The sequence below is a fragment of the Callithrix jacchus genome, chromosome 5 (genome assembly GCF_049354715.1).
Source record: "Callithrix jacchus isolate 240 chromosome 5, calJac240_pri, whole genome shotgun sequence".
Classification (NCBI taxonomy): Eukaryota; Metazoa; Chordata; class Mammalia; order Primates; family Cebidae; genus Callithrix; species Callithrix jacchus.
The window spans coordinates 127,884,086-127,901,820 of record NC_133506.1 but is presented as its reverse complement, the minus strand read 5'-3'; the positions used below and the strand labels follow the sequence as shown (position 1 = coordinate 127,901,820).

The 17,735-nt window shown below is 38.9% G+C and overlaps 1 protein-coding gene across 1 annotated transcript in view; it reads left to right on the top strand.

Annotated features, from left to right (window-relative positions):
• The window catches only part of LOC118153514 (uncharacterized), a 154,452-nt gene extending 143,330 nt beyond the window's left edge, over positions 1-11,122 (top strand). The window contains exon 14 of the mRNA XM_078375435.1: positions 6,244-11,122. The gene's annotated coding sequence lies outside the window, so the exon portion shown is untranslated. The remainder of the gene's footprint in view (positions 1-6,243) is intronic.
• Positions 11,123-17,735: the final 6,613 nt, after the last annotated feature.

Here is a 17,735-nt window from a genome sequence, read left to right as displayed (position 1 = left end):
TATAACTTGGTTTCACAAGTTCACAGCTGGAGAGGAATTTTGTTTGCCTCGGGATAAATTGTATCTTGCATAGTTGCTTCAGATGATATTTATTTTTATTTATTTATTTATTTTTGAGACTGAGTCTCACTCTGTCACCCAGGCTGGAATGTAGTGGTACAATCTCATCTTATTGCAACCTCCAACTCCTAGGTTCAAGTGATTCTCCTGCCTCAGTCTACTGAGTAGCTGGGATTACAGGCACCCACCACAAACATCCAGCTAATTTTTGTATTTTTAGTAGAGATGAGGTTTCACCATGTTGCCACGCTGGTCTCAAACTCCTGACCTCAAGTGATCCACTCGCCGTGACCTCCCAAAGTCCTGAATTACAGGCATGAGCCACTGTGCCTGGTCAGATATTTAGATGAGACTTTGGTCTTTAGACTTTAGACTTAATGCAGAAATGAGTTAAAACTTTATGGGATATTGGGATAGAATAAATGCATTTTATATGTGAGAAAGACATAGATTTTGAAGGACCTGGGGCAGAATGTTACAGACTGAACATTTCTGTTTTCCCCTAAATACACATGTTGAAACCCTAACTCCCAGTGTGGCGATATTTGGAGATGGGGCTGCCAAGTAAGTAATTAAGGTTAAATGAGGTCACAGTGGTGAGCCCTGATCTGATAGGATTGGTGTTCTTAGGAGAAGAGACAGCAGAGATCTCTCTCTCTGTCTCTGTAAGAGAACAGAGAAAGGTTATTGTGAAGATTGCAAGGAGGCCATCTGTAAACCAGGAAGAGAGCCCTCACCAGAAACCAAATTAACCAGAACCTTGATCTTGGACTTTTAACCTCGAGAACTATGAGAAAACAAATTTCCGTTGTTTGACCAATTCTTCTGCCTTCCCTTTCTACTTATGAGGATTTATGTGATTAGATTGGGCCTACCTAAATCATGCAGGTTATTCTTCTTATTTTAAGGTCCATGAGATTAATTTTATTTGCTTTGTTCCTTTTTCCATGTAATGAAACATATTCACCATTTTCAGACATTAGAGTAAGGACATTTTTGGGAGGCTATTACCCTGACCACCACAGAGATAAACCTTCATTAAAGTTCTACTTTTTATGTTTGGTGATTATCTATAAAATATTTAATATTGCATGTAGTTCTGCTGAATTACAGACTACTAATAACTGCAAACATAATTCAGTCCAAAAAAGATTTGTGGTCATAGGAAATAAAACGTTCAAGTTTCTATTTAAAATTTTAAATTAAATACATTTTTTTGGTTGTTGTAGACAAGCATCCAAAGATATTCAATACAATTATAGAAGCATAAACTATATTAGGATAAAAATACAGAGAGAGAGAGATGACTATAAACTAAAGGAGAAAACAAAACTAAGTCAAGTTTCCAAATCCTAAAGAAGAGGCTTTAATATATGAGGATGAGTATCAAGTAATAGTTAGATTTATATAACACTAAAAAACTAAGAGAAATATTTTAAATGTCAATACTTAAAATATTGTAACACTTTAAGAAAAATATTGAAATATGAAAGTGTTTATAATTTGAAAGCATTTATAATTTCAGAAAATTTTACTGGTAAGTGAGCAAAAAATTATAAAATTATTGCTTTAGAGCACATATTTTCTTTCATCTTCACTTACACTGAATAGATTTTAATTAAAATTTTAAAATTAAAAGTGTTTTTGCCAGTTTGGCAACTAGTATGTGATGCTGATTTCGTTTGTAATTTTTATTTTGTTATTTACCTGATTATATGCTTTATCTACTTTTCAATTGGACCTTGTTTCTTGGTTTTTATGTTATCCTTTTGAAATGTACATATTTTTAATGTAAATGTTTAAAATTTCAATGCATTCAAATATATTTGTACTTTCTTTGATGGCTTTTGCTTTTTCTGTTTGTGTTTTACAAAGAATTTTCTTATCCTAAGGTAATATTTTAACACTTTCAATCTTTGTTTTGTTTTTTGAGAAGGAGTCTTGCCCTGTCACCCAGGCTGGAGCGCAGTGGCGCAATCTCCGCCCACTGCAACCCTCAAGTCCCACCCAGTTCAAGAGATTCTTCTGCCTCAGCTTCCCAAGTAGCTGAGATTACAGGCGCCCATCACCACGCCCAGCTAATTTTTGTATTTTTAGTAGAGACAGGGCTTCACCATCCTGGCCAGGCTGGTCAAACTTCCATTTGTTTTAATGTTTAAACATTCAATCCTTTTAAATTTACATTTTCAGATTATGAGAAGAATCTTTGTTTTCTATCTCTAATGACTAGTCAATTTTACCACAAACCATTTATTCAGTGATCTACCCTTTCTCACTGTTTAAAATACTTTGAATACTATGTACATTCTGATTTCCAGATGCATACTTCCAACCCAAGTCTCCTTCCAGAGATCCAGACCTTAATGGCTAAATGCCTTTCAGATGCCCCCTCTAGGAAGTTTATAGACATTTTGGAACAAATATGTTTAAACACAATAGACCATACTTCCAAGGAACACCTACAAGATGACAGTCACATTAGTAGACATTCTGCTCAACCCAACAGGGGTAATTTCAGAGAATCACCACAAGGCAGGTCCTGTTATTATCATCTCCATTTTACAAATGAGGAACCCCAAAACCATTTGAATGGTAAAGATATTCATGCATAGGGGTTGAGATGGGTTTGAACCGGGGTGGTCAGAGCCTAGGGAACATTCTCTCTCAACCACAGTGGTACTGATATTTACCTGGGGGGCCTGTTCCTGCTTTAGGCCACCCTCCTACTCTACCCCCTACCCAGGGTTCATAATCTCAGAAAATGGCACTACCATTCAGCCACATCAAGCAATGGCCAAGCATCAAAGGTTCTCCCTCCCAAATGTTGCTAACTCATTTCTTTGCTCTCTCTTGTTTCTCCTCGAAACCTTGGGTTACTTCTCAATGTCATCAAGATGCCTAATTGCTATAGTTTACTCTTCCCTGTTGAGCTGGCTTCTTCCTCTCTCTCTTATGATATTCTGAGGCTACCTTCCTTCTGACTTCTAAGCTCTAGCTCCACTTGCCTTCATATCGTCGTCCAGAGTATCAGGCTCTTCTGTGCCTCAAAGCCTTTACACATACCTTTTCTTTTATTCTTACCTCTGTGGATGTAAATAACGCCTACACATCATCTGGATCAAGTGACCCTAACCTACAAGACTAGTTTGTGTCCTCCCTTATGCTCTGATAGCACAGGGACTTGCCTTGGTTTCCCTAGTGCTGAACAACAGCAGCTGAACAATAGCCACTCTCAGCAGTTTCTTGAATACGTTAATGAATATATGAAGTAAGTTAATGAGTGCCTTCTGAAATCAACAGGTGTGTGTCTTTGGTGTATAGGTGTACTGATTCTAAAGAGAAAAAATCTAGGTGAGTAAAACACAGATTTCCAATTAGATCACTTTTTTCCCATCAATTATTATTGCTTTCTAAAAACATTACTGCAATACAGACAGAAGGACAATTAATTCTGTACATTTGTTTAAAAATCATCTCTCTATTTTTGTTTCAATTTTTTAATTGAATCATGTTTATATAAATAATCACATCATCCACAAATAATCATACCTTTGTTTTCTCCCTTTACATATTTGTACCCTTTATTTTATTTACCTAGAACTTCCAATATGATGTTAAATAACAATGGCACCCTCTTCTTATTTCCAGCCTTCGTGAACATTTTTCTAGCCAATCTGGATGACATTAGGTATTGGTTTGGAGACATTATTCTTCAAGTTGAGTAAATATCCACCCATTTCTAAATTACTTTAAAAAAATCACGATGTAATGTATTAGTTCATCCTCATACTGATAATCAAGAGATACCTGAGACGGGGTAATTTATTAAGGAAAAAGATTCAGTGGACTCACAGTTCCACATGGCTGGGGAGACCTTACAATCAGGGCGGAAGATGAAGAGAGAGCAAAGGGACTTCTTACATGGTGGCAGGCAAAAGAACTGGTGCAGGGGAACTCCCATTTATAAAATCATCAGATCTCATGAGACTTATTCACTGCCATGAGAACAGTATGGGGGAAACTGCCCGAATGATTCGATTATCTCCACCTGGCCCTGTCATTAACATGTAGGGATTATTACAATTCAGGGTGAGATCTGGGTTGGGACACAGCCAAACCATATAAATCTTTTTGAAATTTCTCAAGATTACTTTTTTTTTTTTAATTTATGGACTTGATGAACACATTAACAAACACCTTAACCTTAAACCATCTTTATGTTTTTTGAATAACCCCTTACTGCTACATACATATTTTAAAAGACAGTCACATTTGACTGCAGGTATTTTTATACCTTAAATTTCCTTTCAGAAACTGATTTGATATCTTGATTGAAAATACTGGAAGAAAAGTATTAACGTTCCATAGAGGGAAATCTTTCCCGTTGCCTCTTTTAAAATCACTCCCTGTTGGCAAAAGCACATTCTCAAGCCTTCTTCCTTCACTTGCATTTATTTACATATAGGATTGAGATTTCTCAAATTTTGTATTCATTTTACAATGAATTCTTTCATTGAAACTGTTGTTTTAAAAAACTGTTCTTAAAAAGTGTTTTCAGGTCTAACTCATACTTATTGAGAACTAAGCACCTTCCAGGTTTCAGGTAAGACTCATATATCTGATTTGAGGTCTGTGTGAGGTGTTCAACTTCAACTGGGAAGAGGTTTCCCTCTGTATGGAAAATCACCTCCCATGCTGGGAACTCTACCTGACGGTGTGATGTGTTTTTCTGTTCTGTGGTGTTGCTACCAACAATAATCTTTTGAAGAATTAGCCAAGTCGTTTCTGGAGTAGCTATGACAAGTGGACAATCCCAGAAGTTTGTACCTTGAGAGAAATAAGGCTTATGCTTATAAGAAATAAGGCTGCTGATACGCATGGAAATTCCAAGTAAACTCACGATACTTGAAATTTTATTTTCATGCTATAAATGCTGTCTAAGATCACACAAATTGTCTAGATCATCTGTCTCTCTCATTCAGATTCCTGATCAAGATACATTTCCTGAGTAATTGCTTTCTACTCAGTTTACTCTGGGAGAGTTAAGTATCATTAGGTCCACTAGCTTAGAGATTATTCAACTCAATCTTAAATACGCCTAAATTTATCCGGTCCTCTCCCTTCCCAAGGACACTGCATTTGTCCAGGCCTGCATCATTTTTCCCTTGGATTATTGTAATTGCCTCTATTCTGCCTTAACTGCCTGAAGTCTCATTGCTTTCCCTGCACCCCTTACAATTTATTTTCTACATTGCTCAAATAATCTTTCTTAAATGCATGCCTGAGCATGTCATTCCCTGCTTGAAATCCTTCAATTACTCTCAATTGCATTCATAATACAATCCAAGTTCTTTAGCAACAGCCACTTTAAATCCTTTCTGGAATAAGGTGGGACGTAGATACAAACATGGACACATGCTTCCCTGAGCTGCTTAGCAGGACATGTAAGGGAGACTCTTTGGAGGCTGGCCTCTTCCTCTCTGGCTATTTATTTTTTTTTTGAGATGGAGTTTCACTCTTGTTGCCTAGACTAGAGTGCCATGGCACGATCTCGGTTCACCGCAACCTCTGCCTCCTGGGTTCAAGTGATTCTCCTGCCTCAGCCTCCTGAGTAGCTAAGCCCAGCTAAATTTTTGTATTTTTAGTAGAGATAGGGTTTCAACATATTGGCCAGGCTGGTCTCAAACCCCTGACCTTGTGATCTGCCCTACCTCGGCCTCCCAAAGTGCTGGGATTACAGGCATGAGCTACCATGCCTCCTCTCTGGCTTTATCCTTCACCCTTTCACCTCTCACCCTCACACTCTCCAAGAACCCTGGTCTGCCTACCTTCCTGTGGAGAGATTATGCTGCTGCTCCCTCTGTGTGGAATTCACCCTCCTCCATCTTTCAAGCCTTAGCACAAATATAGCTTGCACTGCAGAGCCTTCCCTGAGAGTGGGTTTGGGACCCTCTTCTAGATTCACCTGGCATTCTGCACATTTCTCTATTAAGCACTAGCCCTATTCTTGTTGGTTTGCTTGTCTCTTACCAGATAGTGCATTTGTTGAAAATGGGAACTAGCAGAGCATTTGATGTTTGTTAGGCGCCCTAATCACATAGATGGTAGTCTTATTTATTTTTAAATACCATGTCAAATGTTTCAGATTGTGAAAAAAATTAAATGCCATATCATTTATTCCAGGCTCATCTACAATAAAGAAGACATTGCTTCTCAGAGACATCTGAATAAAACCATGGAGACCCGTCTAGCCCAGCCCATCCTGCTAGTTCAGGAACACTTCTTCTAATCTGCAGGCTGGTGGTCATCCAGTATTTGCATGATGCCATGGCCTGAAGTTACTGCATGTTACCATTCCTGGAGGGACTGCTGTGACATTTCATTGACTTTATTCAGTTGTTTGCTGAAAGTAGCTTGGGGAATGGGTACTCTAGGGTTTTTGCTCTTTCAGAGGTGTTGACCATGGACTTTTCCCTATGTCAGAGTAGTTTGCAAACTTGTGAAATGGTTAAAATATGTCTTGGGCAATTGTTTAGTTCTTCTTTTCGTTTTCTTGATGTGTTTTTTCTCCACCCAAGATCTCCAGTGCCCTGAGCTGCCTGAATGTCTTTACTCCCACTTGGCTTCCTACCACTTGGTCACTGTCTGGGGTTTACATTTTCACTTCCTGTAAAAATTGTGCTTTGTTTCCTTGGAAACATTTAGAACAGAACAAGTCATAGCAAGTAGTCAATGATTAACACAGATATAATTATTTATCAGTGTGCTTTTGGCATGTTTGTCGATTTTTTTCTACTGTAACCCTTCCCAAATAAACTTGTCATGATGGATTTTCAGACATCGGAAATGGGCTGATGGGGATTTTACAGGTGTTGAGACCAAGAAAAGTTATACTTCTCAGCTTCCCCATTAAACATGTCACCTGGATTTTCATCTATTTTACTTAAGTATTGATTTCTTATATAGATGAAACAATTCAAAGTAGAGCATCTCATAGAGCAAGTTCAAGCCTACTATAAACTGGTGGCTACATGCCAGGGTCTAATCTGGTAGAAGAAGCATGGCAAAGAAGTATCTGGGGAGTAGGGATATGCAGGTAGTGGGTAGATAATACCTGGCTATTAGGGGATCCTCCCAGGATCCAGTTTGGGACCCATCAGTGCTAATGACTCCTAGTGGGAAAAGGAGTCATATACAACCAAGAAGCTATTAAAGATCTCAGAGGAGGTTTTGCATTTTAGCCATTGGTTGATTCAGATGGCAAGACTCATCTTTAAGGACAATTTAAAAATTTTCCCTGTATCAGATGTTTTATAGTCTGCACCTTGGATTCTCAAACTGTCTTCACTGTAGCTAGTTATGAAGTGATTTTCCACACTGATAGGAGCTCAGGCGGAGCTTCCCTTCCTCGTTGCCAAGACCCTGAAGGCTCAACTACATCCTATTGTCTCTCTTCCTTAGAATGGTTGAGGGAGAGGCTACATAGAATCCTCTGGCTGGGTTAGGACAGCAAGACTCATTCCTGGACCTTTGTTTCAGCTTGAAATACACCACAAATTAATTGGGCTGATGCAGGTAATTAAGATCTTCACTTGGATTGTGTGCCTTTCCTCTGAAAAATTTCCTTGAGTTGCCAGATCTAAGCTTTGTGTATTGAAATATTAATGATTCATGACTTTTAAAGAAAATGTTTTTCCTTTGAATGGAATTCAGGGCTAAGAAAATGTTCAGATTGAAAATGGAATTCAGGGCTAAGAAAATGTTCAGATTGATTAGCACCTATGCTGTAGACTTACATATTTCTCCCTGTAATTGTGCATCATTTGCCATAACATATGTCTCAAGGAGTTCAATGCCAAACTTTCTGTAGATTCCCACTGTTATAATGACAATGATTTCTGGTGTCTACTCCCAAATGGTCTTGTAGCAGAGAGAGAAATATTCTGGGATATTTTCTAGATCTGCAGTCAGAGAAGACTCAACTTTGAGTACAAATATGATGGTAAAGATGGGCAACTTACAGTCAGTCAGTTGGAAAACAAGTCACCAATAAAAAGGATAGGATAATCCAAGTCCTTTGGCATTCTCTGCTGGTAGTTACCATTCTTTAGCCTGACCATATTTGTGCTTACATGTCTAATAAATTATGATATTGTCCCTTTTTCTCCTTTTTGATATACATGCTTCATATCTGATTCTAATTTTAATGCTTCTGATCATGAGCTAGTTGCCTGATCCTTAATTCTCATAGGTCCCTGATATAGTTTGGCTGTGTCCCTACCCAAACGTCACCCTGAATTGTAATAATCCCCATTGTCAAGAGCTGGGCCAGGTGGAGATAATTAAATCATGGGGCAGTTTCCACCATACTGTTCCCGTGGTAGTAAGCCTCACGAGATCTGATGGTTTTATGAATGGGAGTTCCACTGCACAAGCTCTCTTGCCTGCCACCATGTAAGATGTGACTTTGCTTCTCCCTTGCCTTCTGCCATGATTGTGAGGCCTCCCCAGCCATGTGAAATTGTGAGTCCATTAAACCTCTTTCCTTTATAAATTACCCAGTCTTGGGTATGTCTTTATTAGCAGTGTGAGAACAGACTTATAGAGTTCCTAAGGTTTAGAAGTTAAGCGGGGAATGCACCTTACCTGACTTTGCAAATTCCTACTGTAGTGGCATGGCAGAGGCCCCTCATCTTCTTCTGACAGCTAAGTGTTCTTTAATTGTGCACCAAAGCTCTTCTGTCCTCTCTTAGAATTCAGATCACTCTTGGTTGGAGAAGAGTATTAGCATAAACATTTAAAAATAAACATTGTTGAATTATATTTAATTACAATCAATCACACTTATTTTTCTCCTTTTTCTTAAAAAAAGTCTTCTAAATGGTTCAGTAGATGGAAACATGTTGCAATGAAACATTTAATAATAATTTGAGCTCAGCAGAGTAGTCTACTGTTACCTTAAGACAGCACTGACATTTGATTTACAATTTGGGAATTTTTAACAAATTTATATATTCATGTAAACATTAAACAAGTCAATATAGAGAATATTTCCATCTAAGAAAATGTCTTTATGCCCCTCATCAGCCAATCCTGCTCCAAGCAATTATTGATCTGATTTCTATATAATGGATTAGTTTTGCTTGTTCTAAAATTTATAGCATGAATCCTTTGCATGTTATTTTACTTAGCATGAAGATTTCGAGATTCCTTTTTATCACTGTATTTGACAGTAGCTTATGTAAATTGCTGGGTATATTTCACTATATGAATATATAACCATTTATTTACCCATTTACCCACTGATGAACATTTCTGTTGTTTCCAATTAGAGTTATGATAAAGAAATCTGTGTGAACATTTATTCAGGTTGGACTCCTTTTGAAGATTTGTGTTTCCAGTTCTCTTGGATAACTATCCAGGAGTAGCATTCTTAGATCACAGAGTGGGCATATTTTTAAATTTTTTAAGAAACTGTCAGTCTGCTTTGCAAAGAGACTGGCAGTTTCTTGTAATTCTTTTTTGTCTCCTTCCAGTTGCCAAGAGGCTGAAGTTCAACTACATCCTGTTGTTACTGTCTCTGTTTCCTAGAATGGTTGAGGGAGAGGCTTCACAGAATCCTCTGACTGGACTGGGACAGCAAGATTCATTCTTGCACCTCTCCTATATTGCTGCACATTTTCACAGGAGTGTAGGAGAGTTCTAGTCATTCCAAATCTTTGCAACATTTACAACATTTGGTATTGTCAGTCCTTCACATTTTAGTCATTCTAGTGGGTATGTGGTAGTAACTATAAAGTACTTTTTCATTGTTTTAATTTGCATTTTTATTTTGTCTAATAAGTACTTTTGTATATGCTCACTGGTCTTCTATACATTTTTTGTGAAGTGGCTATTCAAATAAATCCTTTTTTTTTTATTATTTGAGATGAAGTCTTGCTCTGTTGCCCAGGTTGGAGTGTAGTGGCATGATCTTGGCTCACTGAAACCTCCACTTCCCAGATTCAAATGATTCTCCGGCCTCAGCCTCCTGAGTAGCTGGGATTATAGGCATGCACCACCACTGCCAGTGTATTTATTTATTTATTTTAGTAGAGACGGGGTTTCACCATGTTGGCCAGGCTAGTCTGGAACTCCTGACCTCAGATGATCCACCTGCCTTGGCCTTCCAAAGTGCTAGGATTACAGGTGTGAGTCACCACGCCTGGCCAAATTTTCCATTTTCAATTGGTGTGTTTGGCTCCTTATTATTGAATTGTGAGTATTCTTTACATATTTTGAATCTAAATCTTCTTTGAGATATGTGAAATGCAAATATTTTCTTCCAGAGACCTTCCCATAAGTTGTTCCATCTCTGTTCATTGTTCCTTGTTTAGATTTGTGGGATTTTACTGTAAGCACACATAAACAGAGACCCAGGCAAACCTCTATACAGATTCTGGGTCTCTGCTGTGTAGATCTCTCCTTTTTGATACTCAGCCACACAAATTCCAGCCACCTCTAAACTCTGACTTCCGTCTTTTAAGCTCAAGGAGACCACTGTGTTGTGCTTGTTTCCAGCACCTGATTCACAAACTGCTTCCAGGCAGAAGGCCACTGTGATCCCAAGGTTCACTTTATTTTTAACTCTTTTCTCAGGGATCACAGCCCTGTAGCATCTCTTTGTTCAGTGTCCAAAAACTGTCTCATATATTTTCTCCAGTTTGCTAGTTGTTTATTACAGGAGAGCTAGTCTGATACCAGTTATTCCTGCCTTTTAGGCTACAGGCTGAAACTTTCAGACATTACTTGGAAACAAAACAAAATCAAATAGAAAAGTAGCAGATTAAGAGATTTTAGGAAATATAATTACTGCAGCATTAGTAAGCTCTAAAGATATTTGCTCAAGGAATGACTTAAAGGTTTATGCTTTATTTTTCTTACAATTTAAGGAAATATGCAGCCTATGCTATTGAAAGAATTATTAGTTGTTATTTTTCCAACGCATTTTGTTTCCAAACCTACTTATGTAAAAACAAACAAAAACAACCACAAAAACCCCCACAAAAATAAATTTAAGAAATACAATTGAGTTGATGTAGCTAGTATTACTTGCAGCGAAATGCCATTATTCTCTGGCTGAGCATAACGTGCCCTGCTCCTTCATGCATCTTTCCAAGTGCTCCACTTTCCACTTTTCTGCAGGCCTACCTGCACCATATTCAGAAGTTGGAGAATCAGCAAGGACCATGCATTTAATTGTGAAAGATAACGTTTTTAATCAATTATGAGGCGATAGTAACTATGCTGTGATCTATCTTATGTGATACTCATAACAACCCTGAAATAGAAATATAACTTTGTGACCTTCAACAACTTAATTAATGATTGTCAGTCTCAGCCTGCTCATCTGCACAATGGGATAATAAACAGATAAGCAAGGGTGTGAGCCTGGGCCATCACACTTCAGAAGGTGGACTGCCTGCTAATAATTTAGGAGAGGATTCCCCTAAACTAACCTCTGACTCCTCATTGTTTGAGCACATTTTTGTATACGTATAATACAACATATAGTGTGTACATTTCTTTTTTCTTTTTTTTTTTTGAGATGGAGTCTTGCTCTGTCACCCAGGCTGGAGGGCAGTGGTGTGCAATCTCAGCTCACTGCAACCTCCTTCTCCTGGGTACAAGCAATTCTCCTGCCTCAGCCTCCCGAGTAGCTGAGACTATAAGCCCATGCCACCACGCCCAGCTAATTTTTGTATTTTTAGTAGAGACAGGGTTTCACCGTGTTGGCTAAGATGGTCACATGACCTTGCGATTCACCCACCTCTGCCTCCCAGGTACTGGATTTACAGGCATAAGCCACTTTGCCCGGCCTGTACATTTCTTTGGCCCATCAAAACCCTACTAACATAGCATACAATAATGTCAAAGAAAGTTTAAATCCATGAGGTTAAAAGAATAGGAAGGATGAAAACAATGGATAAGAAATTTCTTCAACAGGTAGCTAATGAGAACTGGACAACTGGTTTGGTAAATGACTCTACAGACTGGAGGGAGCTGAAACCCATGCACCTGTACAAAATATGTGAATTAAAAATAAGCTTGTTTATGTAAATGAAATAGTGAATTTCAAGCAGCTGATTCCAAGGACAGAAGTAGGGAAGGCAAAAGTAAAGGATATGAAAATACTGAAAGACAGCATCCAACATTTGTCATCACATTCCAAGCCTTAGCCTAGCAGGAGTCAGGATTTACTTTCTGGAGAACACCAAACAAAACTGAAAATGAAAAAACGGTGATGATTTTGTCTTATATGAAAAACACAAACTAGGGCAAGGCTTATATATTGATATGTTACTAGGCTACTGGATGCCAAGTACATTATCCACAAATCAAGTTCCTTTAGTGCCCTCAGGAGAGGCAGTCAATGATTCCCTGGGGTGGAGGAAAAAGCCCCAGAGAAAGATAGATATGCTGATATTTGGGGCTTCCATAAACAAAATGGCTAGGTTCCTTCCCAGTGAGTCTACAATGAAGCTCGTCATCTCAAAAGCCTTTCTCTCAGATACAGGCAGTGATAGGTAAGGATCGCCAGACATGGACAGAAGTCACCACTTCAATGTGAAAGATGGGAAAAGGGTGGGGGATAGAGAAAGGGAGAGAGTGAGAGAGAGTAAGTAATGTAAAGGCATAGAAACAATGCAGGGAGCAGAAGAAAATTTCAAAAATATGAATAATATTCTTAGGAAAATAGGACAAAAATTTATCATGTACAAAAGGACTATATAAATAATAGAGAGTCATATAGGGCTCTTGGATACATGCACACCCTGCATGTGATTATAGATATACATATATATATAATTATACATATATATGTATAATTTGTATATGCATATATATATATGTATATATATAATTTGTATATGTGACTCTGTCCTGCAAACTCTAGCTGACAATCGTATCTGTCTATTGAACTCCAGGGGAATGCTAAGCTCCCTGGGTTCCCCCTTCCCTGTACTGCAAGTTTGAGATTCTCCACAGGCAGTAAGCTGGGTCAGTTATAGAGGCTTATTCTGTTGTTTTCCTCTTTCAGGGTTCACTATCCTTCATTGACTGATGTCTAATATCTTTAAAACCATTGTTTCATGTATTTTTGTCCCAAATTTTAAAACTTGTTTCAGACAAGAAGGCAAATATGGTTCTTTAAAAAAAATTTTATTTTATTTTACTTTACCAGTTAATTTTTTTTGAGATGGAGTCTTGCTCTGTTAGCCAGGCTGGAGTGCAGTGGTGCGATCTCGGCATACTGCAACCTCTACCTCCTGGGTTCAATCCATTCTTCTGTCTCAGCCTCCTGAGTAGCTGGGATTACAGGTGTGAGCCACCATGCCCAGCTAATTTTTGTATTTTTAATAGAGATGGGGTTTTGTCATCTTGGCCAGGCTTGTCTCTAACTCCTAAGCTCAGGTGATCTACCTGCCTTGGCGTCCCAAAGTGCTGGGATTACAGATGTGAGCCACGGCGCCCAGCCAAAAATTGTTTATTTAAAATTTCTGTAGGCACATAATAGGTGTATATATTTATATGTTACATGAGATGTTTTGATACAAGCATGCAATGCATAATAATCACATCATGGAAGATGGGGTATCTCTATTCCCTCAAGCGTTTATCCTTTGTGTTATAAACAACCCAATTATACTGTTTTAGTTATTTAATAATGTGAAATTAAATTATTGGCTACAGTTACCCTATTGTGCTATCAAACAGTAGGCCTTATTCATTCATTCTATTTTTTGTACCCATTAAGAACCCCCAACTTCCCTTCTGAGCCTCTGGTAACCGTCCTTCTACCTTCTATCTCCATGAGCTTAATTGTTTTGATTTTCAGATCCTACACATAAATGAGAACATGTGATGTTTATCTTTCTGTGCCTGGCTGATTTCACTTAACCTAATGACCCCCAATTCCATCCATGTTTTCTCAAATGACTAAATCCCATTTGTTTTCATGGCTGAATAGTACTCCACTGCGTGTAAGTACCACATTTTCTTTATCCATTCACCTACTCAGAGGCACTTAGGTTGCTCCCAAATCTTGGTTATTGTGAACAGAGTTGTAACAAATGTGGCAGTGTAGATACCTCTTTGATATACTGATTTCCTTTCTTTTGGGCACACACCCAGCAGTGGGATTGCTGGATCATATGGTAGCTCTATTTTTAGTTTTCTGAGGAAACTCCAAACTGTTCTCCATAGTGGTTTCACTAATTTACATTCTTACCAATAGTGTCCAAAGGCTCCCTTTTCTCCACATCCTCACCAGGACGGGTTATTGCCTATCTTCCGGATATAAGCCGTTTTAACTGCGGTAAGATGATATCTTATCATAGTTTCTTTTTGCATTGTTCTGGTGATCAATGATTTTGAGCACCTCTTCATATGTCTGTTTGCCATTTATATGTCTTCTTTTGTAACATGTCTGTTCAAATCTTTTGCCCATTTTTTGATTGGATTATTAGATTTTTTTTTTTTCTATAGAGTTGTTTGAGCTCCTTATATATTCCAGTTAGTAATCCCTGGTCAGATGGGTAGTTTGCAAAAAATATGGTTCTTTTTATTTCATCTTGGCTAGAAGTGGAAGTCACACATGTGAAACTTTGAAAAAATTAAAATTCCATAAAAAGTGGTCTCAGGCATTGTTAATAAATTCTAGCCTCTTGTTGAAGCTCTGATGATAAAGCCTCCATGGCTTTATCATCCTCCATGGATGAGGAAAACAACTTGGGTCTCTTCCAAAATTCTACCTAGATAAAAATTTTCACTTTCCTATTTATAAGTTGCTGTTTTTGAAATAATTATCAAGTTAATCACAGGATGTTGAAGATAAAGGAGATGGGGTCATTTCTCACATGTCTACCTGGATGCTTTTCAGGTAAGGCATTTGCTGTTGTATGAATGTGCTCCCTCTAAAATTTAAGAAGGCATTTAAGAGGTGATTAGGCCATGAAGTCTTCTCCTTTGTGAATGGGATTAAGGCCCTCAAAAAAGAGGCTTCACATAGCATTTGGGCCTCTTGCCCTTCCTTTCACAATGTGAGGATGCAGCTCCCATCAGATAAATCTTGCCTTAATCTTACACTTGCCTGCCTCCAAAACTGCAAGAAAGTACATTTCTGTTCCTAATAAATCACTCAATCTCACGCATTCTGTTACAGCAGGTAAAGATGTACTAAGACAGCATTGAACCTCTTTGATCTTTAGTTTCTTCCTCTGCAGAATGAAGTTGGTACTGTCTACTTTGCTCTGTTATTACCAAGTTTAAGATATTTAGAAGAAGACCAGCCCAGAGCCTGATTCATAAAAATTTCCAAAATCTGTTTGTTAATTTATTCTTCAACAGTTCCACCGAGGAGATACGGTGATAGGTTTATTTTTTTCTACACTGTCTTGTTGTCTTAAACAATTTCCTGGTAAATATAGCTGACTCCTGAAGCACGTTCTATTTCAGTACCGCATTTCCCACGAGCAACCAAGAAGGAGAACTTGGCACACAGAAAGCGCAGGCCTTTGGTCAACAGATACATCTGCAACAGTGACGCTTGCAGTGATATGTGGGGATACGTGTCTCAGACCCAGGCCAGGGATGAGGAAGTGCACTGCTGTCTGCAGTACCTCTCAGAGCTGAGGGCCTGCAGTTGGAGACACATGTCCATGGCAGAAGATCAGCTACTTTAGCAGCTAATTAGTGAGAGGGGTTATGCTTGACATTTGGAAAGTCCTTAAGTGAGCCATGCTGGAGTGAGAAGCTGAATAACGTCCTTACACTATCTGTCACATCGTTTATGTTCACTTCTCTTGGCCTGGCCTCAGCACACCGCATAAATCTACAGCTGCAGAAACCAAACTCTCATATAAAATTGAAGGATTTATTTTGAGGTATTGAAAGGTTTATGGCTGAAAAAGTTAAAATTTGCCGAATCGGCATTTGGAGGACTCTTCCCTTACGCCTCACCCCTCTTGGCTTTCCAATTCTGTTCTCTAAATTTCTGTCTCCACAGGGACACCAGGTAGCCAGGAAGAAACACTGACATGGAAGGAATTGTCCAGACTTCACCTACTCATGGCCTTTTGTGGCTTCACATTTCAACCTGAGTAGTTCTCAGAAGCTGTCATTAGGATGCTAAGACCCATACACAAGAAAACTATAACAATTATTCAGTTCTGCTCTGGTGCCGGTCGCATTTTGGACTCCAGGAACTTCAGTCCTTTTCAAGGACTCGTTTTGCAGTGCAGTGGTAAGTTCTCAAAACCTTCTTCCCTGCATCTTGATTGCTTTCGTGGGAATCGGCTTAAGTCTTCAGTTCTTGCATAAAATAAAAACTGAGTTGTCTCTCCTGTATTGAATGCAGAGTTTATTACTTCCTCCTCTGGAACCTGTAGATCCTCTCCAGTAACCTACCTTTCCAGCTTGAGATCTGGTTTATTTATTGAGCTAAGAGGGATAGCTCTTCAGATCTTAGAATCCTTTCATATGGATGGGGTATCTAAGTTTGAAACTCGAAAAGTAAATATACATATGAAATACCACTGAGAGACCAGGCACAGTGGGTCACACCTGTAATCCTAGCACTTTGGGAGGCCGAGGTGGGTGGATGACCTGAATTCAGGAGTTCGAGACCAGCCTGGCCAGCTTGGTGAAACCTCGTCTTTACTAAAAATAGCAAAAAGAAAATTAGCTGGGCATGGTGCTAGGCACCTATAATCCCAGCTCCTCAGGAGGCTGAGGTAGGAGAATCGCTTGAACCCAGGAGGCAGAGGCTGCAGTGAGCTAAGATCGTGCCAATGCACTCCAGCCTGGGCAACAAGAGTGAAACTTCGTTCTCAAAAACAGAACATTGAGGCAGAGGTTTGGGAGGTAAAGCAACATACTGGAAGACGGGTAGGTAGAAACTGAAAGTCTTCATATCTGAGACTGAGTCTTCATCTCGTTGACCTGTTCCATGACCTAGGTAGGGAAAAGGAGAAATACTGGCCTCCATCACTTTATGTGTAATGCATGAAATATCAAATCTGTAAATTAGTAATGACACATACATTATCTGTCTTCTAGGGATGTTGCGGGAAATCAATGAGATAATACATACAGCCTTGAAAGCTATAAAGAGCTTGAAAAATATGCATAATGACTCATGGGAATGCCAGTTCCACTGTTTGGCCATTGCTGCTCTTCTCACCCTCTGCTCCTTCTTCTCAAATCATTACCTAATCCCTCTTCCTTTTTGCTAGCCCTCTGCAAGCCATGGGATAGAAGTGTCCTTATATGAAGCCTGTTGGAGTTCCATTGGCTAGTACTATCTTTCTTATACATTTCTATTGCTCTCATAGTACTTCTTGGGGCAGGGGTGTTGGGGGCCATATTTACAGAAATAATTCCAGAAGTGTGTTTGTGTTGGATCAGCCCTGACTCCAGAGTGCAGTAGCAGCAGACCCTGACAAATGGAAAAGGCCTTTAATGTGCAAATGAAAAGTTTAAAACTGGCCGCTGGCTGCCCTCCTGCTCCAGTGGTCTCTTCTGGGAATATGCCCATTTTTTAGTTGAAATACAACTACCTGGGCCCCTCTACAGACTTAAGCAGCAGCTGAACTGTGCAGTGGCTAAGTAGGCGAGGGCTCACTCTGATCGTT